Raw genomic sequence first — 16,198 nt, 5'->3', positions numbered from 1 at the left:
CCGGTGCTGGCCCGGGATGCGGGGAGCGCGATGCTGATGGGAGAGGGAGCGGGATGGTGATGGGAGCACGACGCTGCGGGATGCGGGATGCTGCGGGAGTGGGAGTGGGATGCTGCGGGGAGGGGGATGCTGCGGGGAGGAGGATGCTGATGGAAGCGGGATCCTGCGGGATGCGGGATGCTGATGGAAGCGGGATGCTGACGGGAGAGGGATGCTGCGGGATGCAGGATGCTGATGGAAGCGGGGCACTGAGGGATGCTGACGGACCTGGGAGGGGGAAGCCGGGCCCAGCTCCAGTGGCCCTGCCCCTGGGACGGTGAGGAGCCTCCGCCGTGGGGCCCGGCGGGGTGGCAGAGGAGGTTCGGGGGTCGCTGTCCCCTCCCCGGGCCGGCTGCGGGCGGTGCCCCTCGGCCGCTGCCCGGTGCGGGTCTCACAGCGAGCGGGGCCGGGCTGTGCCGCCCGTGTGTTTCCTACCGAAAGGGTTCCTGTGCACAGACACCAATTCCAGGGAGAATAAAGGAACAGGAAAGCTGGCTTTTGAGCTAATGACGAAGAACAGGTGTTCTTGTAATCATGGGGGACTTGTCTATGTCTGGGAGCCTGGGAGTTGTTGGGTTTTCTTACCACAGCATAATAGAAATGATTTGAGGGAGGATTTTTGAGTGATGAGGGTGCTGTTTTGATTGATGGTGTTGTTGACCCACCCTGGCTCAGCTCATGGTTGTGACAGTGGTGCTGCTGCCAGGTATTTCCCTTAATATTTCAGATCACATCCCTGGTGAGTTGCTGAACCTGAACTGCTGCTGTTAGACACAGCCCTGGCAGTCTCCTCCTGATTTACTATAAAAATGACAACTCCAATGCTTCCTGAGGATTGCTGGGTTGATTTTGCTACATCTTTTGCCAGCTTTGGGGAAAATAATCACATGAGCCTTTAAGGATGCCATACAGCAGTGTGCAAGCTCTCAGGAAAAAAAATCCTAGGCTTGAGCTTTTTATTAAAATGATTGGACTTATTCAGGAGTCTAATTTCTCTCCCCCTTTTGCCATTTGGTGATGTTCCTTTGTGTTTGCTGTTCCTCATTTTCTTTCAAGGCTGTGTCCCTCAGGAAGGGTCATCCCAGGCAAGGCCCAGGCTGACGGGTGGAGTTGTGGATTTTCCACAGCATGGAGCCATTTGGTGCTTCAGCGTGGCCTTAGCAGAATTAGGAACTAACCTGGTTTGTTTAGAGTAGTATTAGTACACTTTTGCAGAATCTGTCCTTCCATGATTTAGATTTTACAGCAGGGATCCATGTCTGACAGTTGACTCCTCACCTGTTTGAAAATTGCTAAATGTTTTGATTGAGAAATAATAACCTGAAATGAAAAAGACTGGAGGGAAGCCTGATGTTAAAATGAATAAATTGGCATTCCTTGGACTTGGTTTACTTGTATTAAATTCCACTTAGATCTAAACTATGATTTTTATTGAAGTGGGAAAATCTGTATTGTTCTGTTTGGCTTTATATCCAACCTCAGCAGATGCCAGCCTCTCCTGTACCTGTATGGAGCAGTGGCACCATCAGCAGGACCAGGGATTGTCTTGTCTGGGGAGCTCTGGGAGGAGAGCAAGGGCATCCTGAGGGCTCAGGTAGTGCCCACTTCTGTCCTTGTGTCAGAGTTGTTCCTCTGAGAAAGGCAGAAAGAGCCAGAAATTCTCTCTCCCTCTGTGATTCTGGGCTGCCAGAAGAGGTGGCAGTGATGACTTGAGGTGATCAGAGATCCATTTTACAGCTGTCTGCCCTGGTTTAATTGCTGAATAATTCATTGTTCCTGCTGGCTCAAGGATCAGAAGTGAGGGAAGTTTGGTTTCCAGTCACTATGGCTTCAGCTCAACTGGAAATGAGTTTAGCTTGGACACAGTTCAGGTCAGGGCCAAATGGAGCTGTGGATCATTTGACTCCATTTCTAATGCAGTTTTAATTAAAGCTGTGGGAGCCAGTGCTGTTCAGCCCTTTATTGATGATCTGCATGAAGGGATTGAGTGTGTTGGTGACAGCATCAGGTTGGGTGGGAGTGCTGATCTGCTGGGAGGGAAGGAAGGCTCTGCAGAGGGATGGGGAAGGCTGGATTGATGGACCAAGCCCAGTTTTATGAGACACAAGGTGAAGTGCCAGGTCCTACAGCTGGATCACAAGAACCCATGTACCACCACAGGCTGGGGCAGAGTGGCTGGAAAGCTGCCTGGAGAAAGAGGCCCTGGGGGTGTTGGCAGCAGTGAACACGAGCCAGATGTGCCCAGGTGGGCAAGAAGGCCAAAGGCACCTGGGCTGTGCCAGGAACAGTGTGCCCAGCCAGACCAGAGCAGTGAGTGTCCCTCTGTGCTCTCACTGGTGAGGCTGCACCTCGAATCCTGAGCTCAGGTTTGGGCCTCTCATGTCAAGAGAGACATTGAGGGGCTGGAGCATGTGCAGAGAGGGAGCAGAGCTGGGGAAGGGTCTGGAGAACAAATCTGATGAGGAGCAGCTGGGGGGGGGCTCAGCCTGGAGAAAAGGAGGCTCGGGGGGACCTTCTCACTCTCTACAACTCCCTGAGCCAGGTGGGGGTCAGGCTGTGTGGGAAACAAGCAATAGGACAAGAGGAAATGGCCTCAAGCTGTGCTAGAAGAGGTTTAGATTAGATATTAGGGAAAAAAAAATAGTGGAAAAGGTTGTCAAGCATCAGAACAGGCTGCCCAGGGCAGTGGTGGAGTTACCATCCCTGGAGGGATTTAAAGGAAGTGTGGATGTGGCACTAGGGGACACGGATTAGTGATGGGTTTGGCTGTGCTGGTTGGGCTTGGTGATCTCAGAGGTCTTTTCCAGCCTAAATGATTTCATTGTTTGACGGTCTCCTCATAATAGTAAGACCATTCTGTATATTTTAAAGTCAAAGATCTCCCAAGAGAATATATTTAAAAGAGGAAACATACATGTGACTCTTCAAAGTAGTTTCTAAATACTGGAAGTATATTGACTTCCATTTGAAAGTTCACATCACTGTATCTTGGTTTGGTTTGATTATTGTTTCATTTTGATGCAACATTGCCTAAATTGTTGCTAATAATAGACCTGCATCACATCTGGCTGTGTTGAAAGCAAATCTTAAGAAATGTCTGCTTTGTAGAAAATATTGATTGCACTTGCATCTTCTTTCCTAAACATGTGAAACACAGGTGCTTCCACAAAGAGCCTGCATTTGTGCCCATGCACCTGTCCCTGGGAGAGAACATTTAGGCACATAGTCAGACCTCAAAGTAAATTGGAGAATATTCAAAATCTGTTTCCTTCCTGTTTTGATTCAAGGGGTGGGGGGGATATTCTCCAGGGATGCTGAGATGCTATATTCTCTGAGAAGAGTTGGTTTTTCACAAAGATAGGCACCTTTCTATGTCCTGGAGGAGAGGATGGAGAGGGCTTCACTGAAGAACTGGGCTGCAGTTACAAAGGTGCAGAGAGCATTCAGAAGCCAAAGAGCTGCTGGTCTTGTGAATCCTACAGCCAGGCTTAGAATAACATTTTTAGAGGTTTGAAGGCAAAAGTGAGTTCTTATTATATTCATTGGTTTAAAGTAATTAGTGTTAATACAATTGGTAAAAGTTGTATAGACATTTAATTAGGTACATATACACATTACTTATATACGTAGTCTAATTCACAAAAATTTTCATGTATCTTTTCTAATCTGTTCCTCTACTAACAGCCTTGTCTTCTTCCTTACTATAAATACACTCAAAAATCATCAATTATTATTTCTTCTATCAACTCAACTTTACTTACAAACCAACTATCAAACACCTCCATGCTAAACCAAATACTTTTGAGGTTGCAAGGCACCTTAAGCTGAATGCATCCCTGTAGCCTCATTACTGAGGGCTGTAGCCCTGGTTTAATTTGCTCCTGTCACCATGAAATGGGTCCTGTTGAGTGCAGAGGGGTGATTATGGAGGAAGTGCTGTGGCTGTGGGGTGGCTGAGGGTGCGCTGGAAGCAGCCAGAGCTCTTCCAGCTGTGTCAGGTTTTGGGAAGTGCAGCACTGAGCCTTGCCTTTGCTCCAAGTAATGATGCCACCCCTCCTCAGGGAGCCATCTGCAGGAGCCTGGATGTTTATTTGCCTTCTTGGAGTGTTCTTTATCTTCCTGGGCACGCGGGGAACAAGTGAGTCCCATCTGGGTACATCCTTCCACGGAGCTGCTCAGTTGTAGAGACGTCTCTTAAACAAAGAGGAGCAGTCATAATTATCAGGGCACATTTCTAAAAACACCAGGCAGCTTTGTTTTGAAAAAGCAGCCTCAGATGTGCCTTAGGTAGGTTGATGTCATGACTGATGGGGTTGAGTAGTCACTAAGGAGATTTTGTGTTCGTGTCCCCTTTGTGTGATCTGCTGTTGATGGCTCACAGAAAGTTTGATCAATTATTCAGCAAGGGCTGAGTCTAAGCTGCCTCAGAGCTGGCAAGCCACTGCCTCTACAGACTGGTGTGGCTGGTTCTTATTTGGGCACTCTGACTTGGCTCAGAGTGTTCTTTGTGCAGTCTTGGGAGATGAATTCCCAAGCAGAGGAGAATATGGTTATCAACCAGATACACCCAGCCTGTGACAGTGGCTGTAATCAAATCCAATTAGGCATGCTTTAATCAATCAGGGGTGCTAAGTTATCTGTGCTGTCTGGAATGAACTCCTTGGATACTTTCTTTTTATGTTTCAGAGAGATTGGCTTTGTGTTGGAGGGTTGAACAATGGGTGGGTAAACAGTCAGTTAAAACTGAGGGGTGTGATAGTTGGTTTGTAAGTAAAGTTGAGTTGATAGAAAAAATAATAATTGATCATTTTTGAGTGTATTTATAGCAAGGAAGAAGACAAGGCTGTTAGTACAGGAACAGATTAGAAAAGATACATGAAATTTTTTATAAATTACACTACATATATAAGTAAATGTGTATACATACCTTACTAAATTTTCATAAAAATTTTACCAATTATATTAACACTAATTATTTTACACAAATGAATATAATTATACATCAGCACATGCAGGACTTGGTTAAAACAAGGAAAAGTGACCTTGTGGCAGCCTTCTCAGTGGGAATGAAGGGGACAAGATGCCATTTGTGAAGTCCTGAGAAGAGCAGTGCCAAGAGGAGACAAGACCCCAAACAAAGTCTCTGATTGCATCAGCTGACAGGCTGAGGAGGACAGACACAGTGTTGGCCAAAGAAGGGGCACTGGGAGGGTATCCCAGAGCCCACCCTGCACACAAACCCACAAAATGACACTGGTGATCCCTCTGCTTGTGGGGTCACAGCTGCACTGCACTGCATGCCTGTGTGGGGCAGCTGGGTGGCATCTCTTCATTAACCCTGTCCCCATTTCTGCCTTGGAATCACCTCTGTGGTGCTCCCTGGTGAAATGAGCAGTGCAGGGACCCTGAGTAGCAGATAGTGCTTACTCCTACAGCTGGCAGGTGTGTTTTTAAGATTGTTGTTACTCTAGGAAAAAAAAAAAACCAAAAAAACCAACAGGTTTTCAGAAGCCAGAACTACTTATTTTGGGTTAAAACAAGAGTTTTCAAACACTTAACACTTCTTATAAAAATGTGGAAAATCAAAATGTGGTTTACATCTCAGAAGTGTTTAGGGAGCATATTCAGATAATGTACATAAATTTAAAAAAAATTCCCCCAAACGTTTCCCACCACATTATCCTGACAACCAAGGCTTGCTCTGCTGGAACAAAAGTGTTTGGTGGCTGAACAAAAACCCAGTAATTGTAACAAATTCTACTCAGGTCCTTTTGGTGTCTCACTGCAATTGAAAGAAGAGAGCTTTCTAAAAGAATTTATTGCTCTTGGGTGTGGCACTTTCTCCTTTCCCAGGCATTATTTCTACCAGTGTGGGGAGAGGGATTCTGCAAAGAGAAGGCATCTACACAATGCTGATTCCTGCTGGTAATGTGAATTTGATCTCAAGGTAAATATTTGGGCCACTTTTTAAAGGCAGTTATTGGCATCTTGAGGTTGTTGTCTGCAGAAAAGAATTTGTTATGTATTTTTCAGACAATGGCAGGGGGGCATGAAGCACTGTTCTAGAGTGGGTATTTCTTCTCTCTTGTTTCCTAGTGGCTCTTTGGAACCAACATTTTCCATCAATAACTTTTGTTGAAAATACTTCAGAGGGTTTGTTGTCTGAAAGCCATTTTGCATAACATGCCTTGGTTATGCTTTGAGCTTAAAACCTTTGAGTCAACCCTGAAGAACAACACAATCACCATAGAAATCACACAAAATGCTTCATGTGTGGGTGGGTTTTGTCCTCTTTCTTGTTTTGCAGCGCTTGAAATCTTCAGAGTTTCTCTCCAGAGGAGCAGATAGAAGGAAAGAAGGCATTTTTATTCATTGCCACAAGGACTAGATTTGTTATAGCAGCTGATATTTTTGCCTCATTATTTACTTCAGACCTACACATTTAGGTAAAATACCTCTTGTTGTTTGATGGAGGTGTAGATTTTAGTTGGTAAAGTTGTGATACTTGCCTTTAAAGACTTAAAAAGATGTGTATGCTCCATGAAACATGGTAGAGTTACAAATTATTTAATTTTCTGGGTGCAAAAATGACTCAATAATTTCTATAGCATCAACACTGCAGTTATATTCATTGGTCATCATGTGGGGGACACAAATGTGCTGGGAGCCCTGCTGAAAAATTAATCCAGGAGGTTCTGTTGCTGTACTTCAGAGTAAAAGCTTGTTGAGTTTTTACTGAAGCTGTAAGAGGTGAGATGTACAAATGCTCACAGCATTTTGCAGCAGTGCTTTGGGTTCTGTTCTGCAGTTTGAATTGCTTGGTTCGCTCCCTGCATTTCAGTATAACATTAATAATTGTTTACCCAGTTTTACTTGGATTTTATATGATTGTTGTACCACAGACTTTTCAGTGGAAACAGAATGTATTTTGTACTGAAGTTGGAAGACAGCCTGTAAACAAATGGGAGTGTGTTTCTGGTGCCATGATTTGCTATTGGGAAGCTCTGCTGTGTTTTTTGGGGCAGTTCAGAGTGAGGGATCTGAGAACCTGCAGGTTTTTCTGTCTGTGCTGCTCCTGCTGTGTATCAGAGTGGTTGTCCTGCCTGGCTCCAGGAGCCACAAGCCAGTGTTGTCATGGGCTGAACCATGTGATGTGCATTAATTACACATTTATTCATATGTAAGGGACACTTCAGGGGTGGAAAACAGTGATCCCAATGTGGTGGTGTTTGCAGGGGTCCCAGGATGAGGGAAGAGATGAGAATCTTGACTCCATGCTTCAGAAGGCTGATTTATTATTTTATTATATATATTATATTAAAAGAAAATGATATATTAAAACTATCCTAAAAGAATAGAAGAAAGGATTTCATCAGAAGGCTAGCAAGGAAAGGAAGGAATGGAATGATAATAAAATCTTGTGTCTGACCAGACAGTCCGAGACAGCTGGGCTGTGGTTGGCCATTAATTAAAAACAACCACATGAGACCAATCACAGATGCACCTGTTGCATTCCACAGCAGCAGATAACCATTGGTTACATTTCATTTCTGAGGCCTCTCAGCTTCTCAGGAGAAAAAATCCTAACAAAAGAATTTTTCATAAAATATGTCCATGACATCCCACACCCAGTTACAGAGTCTTGACTGTATCTGATGATGTTCTCAATTTAGCCCAAATTCTGGCAACCTCACCTTTCTCATTACCCAGCAACCCAGGCCACAGGACCTGATCTGTCCAAAATGACAAAATTTTGTAAAGACAGATTTAGTAAGTTTACTATAATTTAGCAAAGACAAATGGAAAGTTGTCCCTGCAGGAGGAGCCCTCAAACTGTCCTGTCTATGCTGGCAGAACTCAATGTGTCCTGCTCTGGTGCTGCTCATGATTTTCTCTTTATCACTGGGCTGTGTGCTGTGGAGGTCAGGTGGGGCAGAGGGGATGTGCTGTTCCTTGCCACTCTGAAAATTGGTTCAGGTATGTCTGAGTCACAGAATGGTTTCTGTTGGAAGGGACCTTAAAGATGATCTTGTTCCAACTCCCCTGCCATCCCCTTGCACTAGGCCAGGCTGTTCCAAGCCCCATCCAACCTGGCCTGGAACATTTCCATGGGTGAGGCAGCCACAGCTTCTCTGAACAACCTGTGCCAGGGCCTCAACACCCTCAGAGACAAGAATTTCTTCTTAATATCTAATCTAAACCTTCTCTCTTTCAGTTTGAAGCCACTACTCCTTGTCCTATCAAGAATTACATCCTTCAGGCTCTGTGAAGATGTCAAGGTGACATTGTTGCCACTTGCTCCCAACCCTGCAAGCTAATGTTGAAAAATCACTAGTTTTAAGTCTCAAAAAGCATACACACCATGACTGACCTTTACTCTGCTCACCTCTGGTTTCCAGATATTTCTCCTGCAAAACCAGGAGCTAGAAACAGAAATGTAAAACAAAGCTGACCTTCTCTTTTGTGCTAACTTGGGTCCAAGTGCTACAGAGTCAAGAAAAACAGCAAATAACTTTAATGGGCTAGCAACACTGGGAACAGAGCTGCAGGTCCCCCTTTTAGAGGAAAGGAATGGATTTAAGGATTCCCAACAGGAAATCTCAAAGTGGGGAAGGAGTGATTGTAGTGGGCACATTTGTTTTCAGTGCTTCCACAGCAATGGCTGTGCAGTCATTTATTTGCCTGCTGAAGGCACAAGGACAGATCTCCAGAGCTGCTCTCCTCCCCATTTACCTTCCCATTGCTTCCTTGCTTTTTTGGTTTAGTTCTTTACCCTCTTCACTTCCCCTACCTCCCTCCAGGAGGATGGAAAATTGGGAGTTGTGTTGGCTTACTCACTCAAGAGCTGGGGACGCTGAGGGAAGGTTTCCTTCCCAGACCCTGCAGTGAGGTCCATGGGAAACTTCTGTCAGACCTGAAATAGAGCAGTCCCACAGACCCAATGAGCTGCCAGGTGTCTCCATGGGATGTTGCCATGATGTTTTCTGAAAAATCCCTTTGCCAGGATTTTTCTCCTGGAAAGCTGAGAAGCCTCAGAGGAAAAGAAAAACAATAATTATCTGCTGCTGTGGAATGCAACAGGTGCATCTTTGATTGGTCCAGGTTGGTTGTTTTTAATTAATGGCCAATCACAGTCAGCTGGCTCAGACTCTCAGCATCACAAGCTTTTGTTATTCATTCCTCCTTTCCTTGCTAGCCTTCTGATGAAATCCTTTCTTCTATTCTTTTAGTATAGTTTTAATATATCATTTTCTTTTTATATAATATATATAATAAAATAATAAATCAGCCATCTGAAACATGGAGTCAAGATTCTCATCTCTTCCCTCGTCCTGGGACCCTTGTGAACACCACCACATTGGGAAGCCCTGCAGCCTGTGTGGACTGCTCTAAGTCAATCAATGTGAGAGGCAGAGCAGCACAGAGGGAGAATGTGCCCCTTTCTTGGGCTGGAAAAAGGAGCTTCAGACTCCTGAGCTGCTGCCCATGTTCTCTGTGCCTGGCAGCAGCAACCACTGCAGCATGAGCAAAAAGTCAAGATTGCCTAGGGTCAGGAGGCTCCCTCACAATGGGCTTCTGCTCCTCTGGCCTTTCTCTTTGGTCCACTGAACCTCTGAAAGGAGCAGCTCCAGCAGGGTCTACTGAGAGAGAATTCTTCAGGAGGGTCCCACAGGCCGGGGCAGTGAGGATGGTGGGGTTCAGATCCTTCTAGGCAAAGCCAGGACTTCCCCTCAGGGCTGGCCTGTTGTATTTGCAGGGAAATGTCCCAATAAAGGCAGGGATGATGAATATGAGTCCATGTTCTCAGAAGGCTAATTTATTACTTTATAATACTATAATATATTAAAGAATATTATACTAACTATACTAAAGAATACAGAAAGGATACTTCCAGAATGCTAAAAAGCTAATAACGAAAACTCCTGACTCTTTTCAGAGCCTCAACACAACTTGGCCCTGATTGGCCAAATAATCAAAACAACTCACACCAGAATCCACTGAAACAATCACCTGTGGGGAAACAATCTCCAAACATGTGAGCAAAACAGAGGAGAAGCAAATGAGATAAGAATTGTTCTCCTTTTCCCTGAGGCTTCTCAGCTTCCCAGGAGAAAAATCCAAGGCGAAGGGATTTTTTCAGAGAATGTGAATGCTGCACTGGCCCACCTTGTAGCCATGCTGGAAAGGAAAAGTGCTGCCCACATGATCTCACATGGTGCTTCATCTCTTCAGTAATGGATGATCTCAGCAGGAAACGTAGGCAGAAGTTTCTGTGCTATGGGTTATGGGGAGGATTAGGTATGAAAGGGTTCTGCTGTTTTGGTTCATGCTGTCATGGTTTCTGTGAGCAGGTGGGTGCCCAGGGAATTTTAATGCAAAAAATGTCAGATCCCCTAGGATTAGGTGTCAACTGACTGATGATTTTGAGGAATGAAGTCTTGAATTTGGCACATAAAAATAGCAGTTGCGTGGGACCTTGTCACCATTTCCTCTGAGAACTTTAACTTTGGGATTCTGCTGCTGTTCAGTTCTAGTATGTAAATATTCATTCACCAAATCTCACTCTTCTGCACTCTGCCCCCAGTGCCTCCCTGTAGCATTTACTGTGCTAATGGGATGACAATGGGTCACATGTTGCATAATAAGGTGAGGAGTGTAAGGCCTGAACTCCACATGGCTGGAAATGTGTTAGCACCATGATAATCACAAGGTAGCAGCTATCTTACCCGCTCTTTTTATTTTTCTTTTTGAAACCCACTCCACTTGTTTTATAATTACTTGGGCTCATTATGAACACAAAAATAGCTCCTCTATTTCAGGAGAACAGATGGTTTTTCTAATGATTTTTCCTTAAGATTGAATGAATTGTGGTTGAGTCAGAAACTGCCAGCCCAGAAACGTATGTTTTGATTAGAGAAATTCTTGATTAGGTTAATTGAGTGTGACTCAGTGTGATGTACATTTGGCCAACTTAAAATCTTTCCAACTTTGTCTTGGATAGAGACTGCAGCACAGCTCTGAGGACAGAGCAGCAGGGAAGGGAGTGCAAATTCCTTCCAGTTTCCACCTGAGAGGAGCCAAGCTCAGACCCAAACTGAGAGAACCAAGGGTGCTCCTGGGGATCCAGCCTGCAGGAGAGGGGCAGGGAGAGGAGCTGCAGAGTAAGTTTGCCTTTGGGAAGTCCCTGTGTCATGAGAGGGAGCAGGGATGTGGTTACACTGAGCCTTGGTAAGTTAAAGATTTCAGAGCCATGTTTGTGACATCCAGGAGAGAGTTTGTTCTAGCAGACAGGTGATCTTTTCTTACTTTAATAGAAAAGGAGATGGAGGATCTCCTGAGCAGGCTCAGTGCCACTCAAGGTGCTTTGGTTAGGCCATGGAGTGAGTTTAATGTGCTGTAATTTCTGTGCAAGCTCAAGGTTGGTGGGACAGGGTGCAGCAGAGATGATGTGGAGCTCAGCAAAACAGCTAAACTTCAGAGAATAACCCTAAATCTCTGACTTACTGAATATTTTATGATGTTTGCTAGAGACTAAGGGATTGTGATGCCTCCCTGAGACCTCAGTCCTCTTCCAGACACTGGCATGTAGCCAGAAAAACTCTTAAGAGATGTGTCCTGTGCTGCTCCCTTCCTCTGAGACTAGAAATGGCATGCACAAAATGCAGTCCTTGATGCACCCACTGTAATCCAGCACTTGATCTGGATTCAGGAGCATCTTCTAGAGACTCTGCATTTCCTGTGGCTCTGTAAGTCTGAATATAAACTCAAACCTCTTTGAGAGCATCCCAGCAGCCCTGGCTTTGTAATTCCCAGCATGTCTTTTAGCAACTGGGCAGCCATTCTTCTCTCTTTTTTGCCTTTTCCTCAGTGCTCCTTATTCCCGCTCCCGTTTCCCTGCGTGGCTCACGAAGCAGAGCCCTCCTTCTCCAGACCTGATCTCAGTGGTGTTGCTGAGGTGCTGCAGAGGACAGCAGGAGGGTGGCTCAGCCACATCTCTGTGCCTTTTGAAGGGCACTTTGTGTGCCTGTGTCCCTTCAGACACGTCCTGTCATGTGCTTGAAATGAATCCTCTCCCACAGCATTCGTGCAGTTTGATGTGAGCAGTGACAAACCAAACCAAAAAGGTCCTGTCCTTACTTCATCCCCTTTTTGTTGGAATCCTGGCTGCTGAGAATTTTAAACTTTCTGTGCTTAAAGGCTCAGACCCACAAGAGAACACTGCATTTGACCTGAGGTCGTGGAACAGGCTTCCAAAATTGATTGATAGTACTGGGATTATGGGTGTGTAGTTGGTTAGAAGTGTGTAATATCACAGGGTGGAAAACTTAGAGTTTGGGATTTTAGAATATAGAAATAAATATGAAGCAAGATGGAAGTTTCAGGGTGCAGGCAGGTTGTTCTTTACCTTTTTCTTCATGCTTCTCCATGGGTTTGGGTGATGTTTTGTAATTGGACAGAAAAGTCCACATTGCAGGCTTCCAGGGATCAGTTATTGGGTTAAAAGGGAAAATAATCTGTGTGTCCTTTCTTAATTGGATAGTTTAGTCTTAGAATACTTTGTAACAAAGAGATAGTTAGCTATTTTGTGCCTTGGTAATGAAAAGCTGCAGAACTCATGGTTGTGAGGCTGATAAGAAATAATAAACACCTGAGTCTGAACAGGAACTACATCTGGAGTGCCTTCAATCCAGGCCCAGAGAAACCAACACCTTTTTGTGGGCAAAATTGTGTCTTTCAGGACATCAAGGCAGACATCACCTGTGGGGACAGCGTGTGGGTGTGAAGCAGGAGGTCTGGAATGATGTGTAGAAGATGCTCTGCCAATGCCAGAGGAGAAGGATGAGGTACCAGCCCACCTCCTGCTACAAGGGTGATGCAAATGTGTCCATGTGGCTGTTAGGATGTGATATTGACAGAGACATTTGATGTAGTTTGATATGTCAGGGTTAAGGTGTGTTTTATCCTCTCCTTGCTGGATTATGAATGGAAAAAAATTATTACATTCAGCTGCTTGAAGGTATGTAGGTATGGTAGTGAGCTGTGTTGGAGGATCTTTCATTATGAATCTGAGAGAAAGGAACTAAAATTAATTTTAAATCAAAGCAAAGCACTCGTAGGAGCAAGATCCGTTTTTCTCTAGCACTACACAGAATCTGCATGCAGCAGGTCTGAGCACAGCAATTTTCCATCCTGAAAGGACCAGGTAGATTCTTCATCCTGTGATCTAAGATACAGGAAGAGTTGTGGCTTTGGGGAAAGGAGCAAGTAATTAAAAATACAATATTTATTTTTTCTTTGTTAGAATATTTATTTCTATTTCTTTTTAAAATTTTATTATCAAATTTTTATTTGATATTGAAAGTCCTTCCTAAAAGGCCATACCTTATTTCATAGATGTTGCCTTCCTAAATAGAGGCAGGAGCAGGTGAAATATTGTCCAAAATACACTGACAGCCACCTGAAGAGTTTGAACCTAAATTCTTGTCTTAATTATTGTCCGTGCCTCATATCTGGTAGACAGCACTCCCCTCTGTGGTGTCTTTAGAGCCGATTTTGTAAGAATTTTTGCCTCGATGCTGGAATGAGAAAGTGAGAGGGGGCTCTAGAGGGCAGTGCAGCATCCCTGTGAAGGGAGAGCCTCCCGGATCCGTTCACAGGAATCCTACTCTGCAGGATGGGTGCTTAAAACAGATAAAAAGAAGGTAGAATTATGCATTAGTTTTTGTTATTTCACAGGGAGTTTTGATTGATGAAATTTTTTTTGCACCCAGAAGACTCAGCCCTCTTTTTAGAGGAGCTTTGAACATTAGACAGGCTGTACTAATTTTGAAAAGGTTTTACTCTCTTTAAAAAAAAAAGTATGATATTTTTGTACAATTTAAGGAAACAAGCACACCAAAGCTCACCCCTCCTGTGCACCTAGCAGAGTCCACATAAGAACTATTTGTTTTCACATTGTCTTTCCCCTTCTCCAGCACAGCCTTATAATGCAACACATCCTTTGACTGGATGTGCTCCTGTTTCCCTTGTAGAGAGATAAATCAATAAATCATTGTGCCAGCAGAGCACAGCTTGAAGCAACATTTCCTTGTGCTGGAATGTTTTGAATTCCCTTCAGGTGGGAGCTCAGATGTGCCACACACACACACACACACACACCTGCCTGCTGATGATATTGCAGGGCAGCATCCAGGATGGCAGGAGGGTGACTGAGGGTGTCAGCCTGGTCCTCAGGGTGTGGAGCCACAGCCTGGAGCCTGCTCCTGCTGTCAGAAGGGCTCAGGAGCTCCTTGCTACCCCATAAACAGCTCATATATGGCTGGCTGATTATTTAATGAGCACTTGGCAGGGATTTTTGCTCTGTGAGAGAGTTCATGTCTCCAGACTGTGTGGACTGTTCTGCTCATGTGGATGAGGTCTTTCAGGGCTGGGCATGGAGGAATCAGGGCTGAAATCCTGCAGAGAGGTGTTTGAGCCAGGACTGTGCCACCAGCACCCCCTTGTAAGGCAGCACAGGAGGGATTTCTATCAACTTTCAAGGTAGCAACACTTCTTCCAAATTAAACTCGACTGCCTTTCACAGCAGGAAAGAGGAGTGTGGTGTTTGTGAGGGTCCCCAGGATGAGGTGAGAGATGAGAGTTTGACTCCATGTTCTCAGAAGGCTTATATCATATTATATTATATCATATAATATCATATTCTATTATATTATGCTGTACTACAATTATACTAAAGAAAGAGAAAGGATACACCAGAAGGTTTAACAGGAATGAATAATAAAAACCCGTGATGCCTCAGAGCCTCGACACAGCTGGACCAGGATTGGTCATTAAATGAAAACAATTCACATGCTGGATGAACAGTCTCCAAACCACATTCCAAAGCAGCAAAACAGGGAGAAGCTGAAGCTTCCCAGGAGAAGAAATCCTGGCAAAGGCATTTTTCAGAAAATATCACAGTGACAGAAAAGATTACCCCAAGCAGTTCCTCTGGGTGAATGCAAAGGATTTGTATGTGGGCTCAGCATTAGGTAACTGATGCTTCTGAAATACCTATTTGTTTGTTTTCTAAGTAGAGAACATCTTGTTCATCTGTGCAAATGAGAGATGATGAGAGGAAGGGAGGGGCTGTGGGTAACAGAGAGAACTTTACATAACTGAGGTGAAAAATAAGATGCTCTCATTTGGACCAGAGGGAAGGAAAATTGCTTATACATACTTCCAGAAGAATCCTTTTTCAAACAAAGAAAGCAGTGTTTCCTCTCTCCTTTCTCTCTGCTTCCTTCATTTTCTCCAGTTCTGCCTTTAAAGAGAAGGTACATGAGACCTACAAATGCCACAGTTCTACTGTGACTTAATTCTCTTTTTCAGCAGTACCTATCCACATTCTCTATGGTTTTTGGAAGAGCTGCTGCTGGTGGTGTTTGTCCAGGTGAATTGAGCAAGCTGCCTGTCAGACCACCCTGGTTTTCAGACACCAAAATGTAGAATTTTCAAGTAGGAGACCTGTTGGTAACACTTTGTGAATCAGACTGTCTGATGAATGCTGCATAGCTATTACTGTAGTAGAGATTACTGCTAATTTTTGTTTGTACCAATTAATTTCCCTATGTGTTTCCTAATTAAATAAGGTATGACTGTAAAGCAGATTAACAGAACGATGCCAAATTCCTGTCTACACAGCCTCCTTCTGAATGAAGCTTGTTATTTCCTCTATGGTTTAAAACTGAGCCATGTGTGCTGTCTTCATTTAGATTAAAGAGCAAGAAATCAGCTTAATTTCATACTGTTATTATTTAAGACTGCTTTGATTTTTTGGAGAAGGGAGATAGCCAAAGGGCTTAATGCCATTGAATGGATGTGCTGCAAGTTGTTGTCATTAGCATTTCTTTTGTGTGCAGCTCCTTTAAGATAAGGGACATCTTTTCTGCTTGGTGTTCTCACACAATCCCTTTGCCTGCCTGATGCTCCAGGTGTTCAGAAGTGGATAAATAATAGGGGGGAGGGATTTTGTTCTTCCTAAAATCTGAGAGTCAAAATATGGTTGTTGGCTTTTAAATACAGTGGTGCTTTTTATTGCCCTTTTTCCCCCTCAGTGATTTGGCCTCCTGTTAATGGGGGTGATCTGCAGAGAACTTGGCTGAATTCTGCCTGTTTT

General features: G+C 44.3%; 1 protein-coding gene across 6 annotated transcripts in view; it reads left to right on the top strand.

The window, feature by feature from the left end:
- SYT16 (synaptotagmin 16) overlaps nucleotides 1–16,198 on the top strand; it is a 114,280-nt gene that overhangs the window by 123 nt on the left and 97,959 nt on the right. For 3 of the 6 annotated variants that reach the window (XM_036384309.2, XM_036384304.2, XM_054515153.1), the window contains exon 2: nucleotides 12,779–12,884. The exons of 1 other annotated variant lie outside the window; for it this stretch is intronic. The gene's annotated coding sequence lies outside the window, so the exon portion shown is untranslated. Of the gene's footprint in view, nucleotides 1–248; nucleotides 317–10,259; nucleotides 10,297–12,778; nucleotides 12,885–16,198 lie in introns of those variants that run through there. 2 more of the 6 variants (XM_036384305.1, XM_036384306.2) reach the window with 2 other exon arrangements.

Source organism: Molothrus ater, chromosome 6, assembly GCF_012460135.2.
Source record: "Molothrus ater isolate BHLD 08-10-18 breed brown headed cowbird chromosome 6, BPBGC_Mater_1.1, whole genome shotgun sequence".
Taxonomy (NCBI): Eukaryota; Metazoa; Chordata; class Aves; order Passeriformes; family Icteridae; genus Molothrus; species Molothrus ater.
The sequence above is the reverse complement of the archived record's forward strand: the minus strand, read 5'-3'. Positions and strand labels throughout refer to the sequence as shown.